The 7832-nt window shown below is 35.4% G+C and overlaps 2 long non-coding RNA genes across 3 annotated transcripts; both read left to right on the top strand.

The window, feature by feature from the left end:
• Positions 1–1218: 1218 nt before the first annotated feature.
• LOC113353834 lies at positions 1219–1680 on the top strand. The gene is made up of 3 exons (XR_003361562.1): positions 1219–1310; positions 1433–1517; positions 1630–1680. It is a non-coding gene; the product is annotated as an uncharacterized LOC113353834 (long non-coding RNA).
• An 884-nt stretch (positions 1681–2564) lies between these two features.
• LOC113353836 lies at positions 2565–5423 on the top strand. 2 transcript variants are annotated; one of them, XR_003361563.1, is made up of 4 exons: positions 2565–2861; positions 3619–3708; positions 3788–3918; positions 5121–5423. It is a non-coding gene; the product is annotated as an uncharacterized LOC113353836 (long non-coding RNA). The 2 variants fall into 2 exon arrangements; XR_003361564.1 differs by having other exon boundaries at positions 3630–3708.
• The last annotated feature ends 2409 nt before the right edge of the window (positions 5424–7832 follow it).

Genomic DNA, 7832 nt, shown 5'->3' on the forward strand with positions numbered 1-7832 from the left:
TAATTTTCTTAGATATAGAAAAGAGAAATTTTTAGCAATTAAAAATAATTGTTGTTATAAACGTCTATTTATGTTAATAATTTCTAGGGTAAACCCTCGTTTATTACCGGGATCCCTTGTGTCTATCTTATCTTATACTAATATAAAGAAAAGACCCAATTGTTTGGTGAAGCCTTATTTTTGGTGAAGTTTTTTCTTTATTACCAATATAACCTCAAATATCAATTTACAATAACATAAAAGCTAGGTATTGTACGTAATAGTGCTACTATGGAAAGGATACATCTGCCAAATGTCAAATAGGTACGCGGAGGTTTTAGCATCGAATCCTACTGAACCCAATTCCGTGTTTCCCTCTTCTTTGTTTTTTCGATTGACGATGACTCGCCGATAGAGCTGGCAAACCAAGCCAAAACCCGCGGGTTGGCCCGTCCCGTCCCGTGAAAACCCGCACCCGTCCCGGATGGTAACTAAACAAGACGGGCGTGGGTTGTACAATTAGTGGCTTGTGAAGAAACGGGTTAACCCGTCCCGTGAAACCCGCGGTCTGGCCCGTAACCCGTAATTTCATACCCTGCTGAAACTGAAACACGTAGCTTGTTACGTGTCACCCAAATTTCCATCGTATAAATCGTAAAAACCCTAAGCTTTTCTATCTTTCTTCTTCGGTTCTTCCTCTTTTTTTCTTCTTCCCTGACTCAGAGAGAGTCTCCTGAGTCCTAACGGACAGAACAACAAATTGAAGAACTATTAGATCTAGATATCAAAGGCAGTTACTTTGATCTAAAGATTCAAGGCTAGCACGTAATCAAATTTTAATTTTTGTTTTCTTCTTTATTTTTTTCTTCTAGGAATCTAGGGTTTTACATAGGAATCCCAACAAATCTTTAATATTCTTAGTATTGTTGTGATTGTGATTCTGTGAAGATCGGTAATCTTTAATTTTCTTAATTTCATGATGTTTCAGTTCTTACCACAAAAAAAGGGTTTTTTCTTAATCTTTAAGAAGTTATTCGCAACAGAACACAGAGCCGTTGCGGAGAGATTTCTCAAGTAGAGCTTCAGAGGAAGAAGAAGAAGCGGCTGCAAATCACAACATGGTAAGTCCCTCTTTCAATCAAATGAACCCTAAATCATGTTTCAATCTTCATGATAGATGTTGATTTATACAAGTTTATGATTTTGAATTTCTGGTGATTTTGTTTTGATTTCTGTAGATGTTTAAGCGAAGGAATGGTGGTCGTAACAAACATGGCCGTGGTCATGTTAACTTCATCCGTTGTTCAAACTGTGGAAAGTGTTGCCCTAAGGTAACTAATTGATTTCATTTTCACATATTTGATTTGATTTTTTCTTGGGATCTGATATGAATGGATGTAGATTTTCTGATTCAGTAGTTGTTTTTTGTGGTGGTGGTGGTGATTTGGAATAGGATAAGGCAATCAAGAGATTTTTGGTGAGGAACATCGTTGAACAAGCTGCTGTTAGAGATGTTCAAGAAGCTTGTGTCTATGATGGTATGTGTTTTTTGGAAATGATTTTTTTTGTTCTTTGGATTGATTTTGGGTGTTTACTATGATTTATAGATTGATTTTGATTTTGGGTGGGTGATTGATTCTTTATGTGTAGGATACACTTTGCCTAAATTGTACGCCAAGATGCTTTATTGTGTGTCCTGTGGACTCTGGTGAATTTTTTTAATGTGTAATGTCGATTTTGGTTTTTGGAATGCGGCATTGGGTTTGTTCTGAAGTAATTGGTAAATGCCAAAGAGGTGCATCTGAGAATCCTTGTAGCTATTCGTTCATGTACATTAAACTTAAACTGCTTTCATTGATCATGCATACTATTATTATCTCTATGCTTTGTGTATTAGTGGTTTAACTAGTTAGTAGCCACAGTTGTGGACTATTGTGAATTTTTTTTATGTGAAGTGTCCAATTTGGTTTTTAGCATTATGCAATGTGACAATGGATTTTTGTTTAACCACACAATATATATTTTGTGCAGGAAGTGGTTATTAATATTGTCGCACTTGGTGATACAAATTAGAAACAATGGTATCTACAGTCTCGGTCTCGGAAGTTTATTTTCATTATTTATCAATTATCATCATGAACTGATGAAGTACTGTGTAACTGTAACTAAAGTACTTAAGTACTAAAATAAACTACTAATGACTAGTATGATAGTATCTGTGTCTGTGTTTTTTTAAATGCAAAATTAGTTTAGTTTTGCAATTTTGAGTTTTTGAATTGATATACCAAATGAATTGGATGAATGTTAGATACTTAGGTTGTAGCTTGTAGGTTAAAGAACTTTAGATGGCCTGAATGTGGAAGGAAATAGCCCAGAAATCGATTTCTGGCGAGTTGACTCAACAAAAACCAGGTAACCCGTGAGCACCCGTGAACCCGCGAGCTTTATCCGGGACGGGCACGGGTTGGATAAATGACCACCCGTGAAGAATTTCAACCCGCAAGCTTAGGCTTGTATTAACCCGTAACCCGCGGGTTGGTCACAAGCCAGCCCCGTCCCGCCCGTTTGCCAGCTCTACTCGCCGAAACAAAAACAAACCAGACCAAAAGTATCGAGGAATTTTGATTTTTGATTTTTAACTTTTCCACTCTCTCGAATCCTTGAGTCCGTGTGATGATTCATTCAAAATGACGACATACCATATCTATTTGTGTTTCCATGCCAACCCTCCAACAAAAACCTGGTAATCACCGAAAGGGGAATTCAAGAACTGAAACCCAGAACGTGAAATTTGATTAGATCACCCATGAGATTTTGAACAATTAGAGTAGCTAATTCCAGAATAACTACTTCCACTGAAAAAAAGACTTGGATCAAGTTCGGTGAGAAATCTTAACTTAGTGCACACTAAATATTTGTGAAAATTCCTTAATTTTTTTTTTGTTTTGATACAATCCTTAATTTAGTACGTGTGTTCCGGAAAGATTAGCATCATTAGGTGTTTGTTGAAATGCCATTTTTTTTTAAGTAAGTATAAATTGAAATGTATAGTCATGTGCATTGTTAATTGCGATCCAACTATAGAGAAAACACTTCCATATATTCCCCTTACTGTGTATATGTATATTGAATTGTTATCATAGGTTGATACTTGACATCATTGCCGACAATGTATGCCAAACCTCCTATACAATTAGCATTGGTAATTAGCTAATTCCGATATATTATTCTTTTAAGTATAATGGGTTTTTCCAGTTTGTGCCAGTTTGTGGAGTTATGCAATGAAAAGTTTGTTCTGCATATCTCATTGTTAATTGTATAAGCATGAACGGTCTGTTTTGCACAAAGTTATGAGCATTAAATTCGAGTGAGTACAATGTACACTCTTAATTAGTGAGTAATTTTAGGTTGTTGGATGGTAAACTCTATGTGGCAGGCGCATAGCGCGTGCGATTTTACTACGGTGAGTTAGTTAAAAAATGATTTGTTATATCTCTTTTTGATGGAGAAGAAACTAATTAGATTCTGACCCAGGGTTAGATTAGTTTAAGATAAAGGAGTATGCAAGTGGGTTTAGATTTGGGTATTTAGATGAAGTGATATTGGAGCAAGACATGAAGAAAAATAATAATTTTGCAGTTGTTCTGCAGAGGAAGAAAAACAAGAATGGACAAATAAGGAGGACAAGGAGGAAGAATCTGTGATATTAGGTAGGGGATGAGTTGAAAGGTAATGAATTTTCCTTGAAAATGTTCTTCAAAGGTGTATCTATCCTTTAAGGCATGTGATTTAGGGTCTGGGTTTTCAGGGAAAACTTGATTTTTCTGTAGAGGAATCAGTTGCTCAATATTTCCTTTGATGGATGGTATGGTGGATGCATTGGACAACAAGATTCGTCTTGCTGTTGCTTTTATAGCTTCTAAGATTGTTTATGATCAAGTAAGTTATTCTTCCTTGTTACCAATTCATGTACATCTGTGTTCATCTATTTTATTGTGTGGATCGAAAGCCATTAGTCCCATCAGGTTGTAAATTGTGTACCAGTGAAACCAAGTTGCTTGACCAACATTTGATATTATAGATGCAGCCAAATTTATCCTCAGATTTGTTAGCATTCTGGCATGGTGTTTCTTCCTTAACGTTGAAGGCCACCAGATTGTCCGTGAAGAAAGACTTGAGATGTTATTGTGTGGGTTTATTTGGTTGCACTCGGGATATTATTGGGATGAGATGTTGTTGGTCGATGCTCCATATTTTTTGCTTGCATATAATAGATAGTTTGTACCATATTATAGATATTATAAACAGTTGGTTACACATTCCAACTCAATTAGAAAAGCCTTTCCCCTAGGAAAAATTGTATCAGACTACCAACACAAGAACATTCAACGTAGTGCTGCCCTAGCTATATCTTTTTTAAGTTTCAGATATTTTCTGACAGTATTCATGATTTATACTGAAACCATGCAAGCAACCTGAAATGTTTATGGTGTTACGACTATATCTTTTTAACTGTTGAATGGAGGTCAGAAATACTTCTATGCATGGAGCTGTTTATGTTGTTACGACTTAAAACAATGTGAGGAGGCTTTGCCGAGCCAATGAAAATTTCTTCCTTCCATGTTGCAATTTTTTTAAGTGGAATTTGCTTTTGTTGATTTGGTCAGACATGCTTTTTGTTTGATTATAGAGATGATAGTGTTGATGGCGTGCACAGATTGCATATTTATTAATGTAAATGTGCTCAAATTAGGCATCACACCAGCTACTCTTTTCTCTCTTAGATTTTAATCCCTATACTTTGCCACTTTATCCCCCATACCCTGCATAATTTCTGGACAATTTGGTACAAAGAAATATATTCGTCTTAGTTGTAAGACTTATATGTAAGGTTTTTAGACTACTTGATACTTACTTTATATGCAAGTAAATAAGGATTTGGGGTGAGAATAATCTCAAAGAGGTAACCAAGACAAATTATAAAAACCCAGCAGGCATGGCTTTCCGGAAAACAGAGGACAAATGGTACTTTGCCAAGCATCAAGAGATATAGAGAGAAAATCATAAACACATTTTTGTATCGTTATTAAACACATTACCATATCTCAAAGGCATGTATTCATCATATTATATTGGTGCAGTTGCAGTTGTTTTAATGGTGAAACTATTCTGGCGAGTTCTGGATCTATAGATCAATTAATTCACCTTTGTACTTCCCGTGAGGATAATTATTATGATGAACGATGCCATGATGCCATGTGATGGGGGTGGGACTTCCGGCGGTTGCATGAAATGTATGGCAGGCGCATCGCGCATGCATGCTATACTAGTCCCTATAAATGGAGGTTGTAATATTTGTTTATTCTGCACATTGAATAAAAATTCTTCCTCTCTTTCCCTACTTTTCTATCTTTCACACTAGTTGTTGGATTAATTGTTTTAACTTGGAGAACAAAAAACATATTGTGTTGAAATTATATACTCCCTCCGTCCCACTATTAAGTGACCTAGTTTAAGTTTGCACAATTTTTAAGGCAAGCAAGGAAAAAGAGTATATTTAAGCATTTTTTATAATTATATCCTTATAGATAATAACTAGTGAAATTTTGAAATGGTTTATCTCTCAAATTACACCACGGATGTTCGCAAACTTCATACCATTGAAAAGCATTTTAAAACACCTATGTAACGAATATAAACATGTCTATCAAATTATGCATATTTCTTATATTTCTTATAATCAATTAAAAGGATAATTTTAGAAATATCTTTTGTTTAGTGATATAGGTCACTTAATGGTGGGACAAAATCTAAAAGTAAATAGGTCATTTAATGGTGGGACGGAGGGAGTATTTAATTTATAATTAACGAAATACATATTCTATTTTAAAACACTAGATTTTATGATAGATTATATATATGTATATATTTGGACATTATAATACAAACAAAGGAAAAGAAAAATAAATTTTGCAATATAGCTAACTGTTTGTTAGGATTAGCCAATAAGAATATCGTTTTGACTCAATAGGAATATGCTTCAAAAAAAAGTTTAAAGTTAATTGTTTGTCAGCATTAACTGTTCTAACTGTTTGTTAGTAGTTAAGTAAATTATCTAAAAGAGGAGGAGCAGAACTGACTAGAAGCGGGAGAATAACAAACTGGTCTGACTCCGCATAAGACAAAGACCTTCTGAACTCAAACTTCCAATTTCTATTTTCCGTGATATGCTCAGCAAGACTTGTGAATTTGAATTTATCTGATTTGCAAAGCAAAGGGAAGCTTTACGTGACAAAGTATTATCAAGTCATCTGTCATGCCAAAAGGACATAAGTAAACCAGAATGTAAACTGAAAGTTGAGTTAGCTGACAGATTCTCATATTGACTCAAGTATTGGGGGAAAGAACAACAACATAGCAACAACATGATAGAGATAATTGCGGAAAATAAGAACGACACAATAGATTCATAATCTTACACACATAAAGATACATATTCATTACACACACGGAGATGATGAGAGGCAATACAACAGATTAAAAGGAAAAAACACACTAAGAACACACACTTGCACACACATTTATATTAATTACCACAACGACAATAACAACAACAATAAAATCATCACCCCTATGATTGCCTCACCAGAGGAGGCAATCAAATCAATAATTTAAGCAATAGGAGGAGGAGGAGGATGTGGGTTTTGGTCGCCTTGAGGGGGGGTTTTGGCCACCAACGCTTTGGCCGCCTAGTGGGGGTAGGGGGTTTCTTGATATCCTGCTTCTTTCCACTTGCTTCTCGTCCGGGTGTTTATTGAGACCTTCATAATAAGTGGTGTCATGAATGGTATTTCCTGTTAGACCTATGTTTTTCTTCGACATTCTTTTTATTTGAATTTGTTTTTAAATCTTCCGATTCTCTAACTCTCTTTCTCTAACTCTCAAACTCTCTCTATGTTTTGCTCCAACTCTTTTCGCTCTTTCTGTTTTGCTTCAACTCTTTTATGTTTTGCTCCAATTCTCTTCACTTATTCCCCTTTATGTAACCTAAAAGAGAGGTTAAAAAAATTACTCTTTACATTTCTTTTTAACTTAATTTTAATTTTAAAATTACTCTCTTTTTTTAACTTAATTGTTAAAACGGATTTTTTAACAATTAAAAATAATTGTCAGAATAATTATCATTTATCTTTATATTTGACCAAGTGTTTTTGCTTGGAGAACAAAAAAACATATCGTGATGAAAATATACATTTAACTTAATCGTTACTCTTTTCAGTTCTGTTATCAGGCTGGGGTGCCTGCACGGAAAGAGGTGGACTTGGGTCTTCTTGCGAACAACAGTACTTCCCTGAGACCGGCAGATGTTCTTGTGCGCAATTGGGATAACGGTCGGGACGTTTGCTTCGATGTAACGATTGTGTCTCCCTTTGTTGGGAGTAATGGTCGTACTTTGGAGGGGGGACAGGCTATCAAGGATGCCGTCAGTCACAAAAATACCAAGTATTTGGAAAAATGCACTGCGCAAGGATATGGGTTTGGTGCTTTGGCTTTCACTACTCTGGGTGAACTTGGTGACAGAACAATAAACTTCATTCAGCGGCTTCGCAACTATATAGCTAGTCATGATGCTAACGTGCGTGTAGGTGATTTCCTTTTTCATAGGTTGAGTTTGGTAGTTCAAAAAAGAGTTGGAGCCCAGCTTGTTGCTAGGCTTCCGACTAGTTTCTTGTCTAATGAGAATTCTTTCGAATTTGATTGAATGTTTAAAAGGTAATAAAAATATATGCCGTATCTACGCATTGCCTAAAATATATCCTTTCAAAATAAGGAATAGATATTTAATTATCAAA

Source organism: Papaver somniferum, chromosome 2 (assembly GCF_003573695.1).
Source record: "Papaver somniferum cultivar HN1 chromosome 2, ASM357369v1, whole genome shotgun sequence".
Classification (NCBI taxonomy): Eukaryota; Viridiplantae; Streptophyta; class Magnoliopsida; order Ranunculales; family Papaveraceae; genus Papaver; species Papaver somniferum.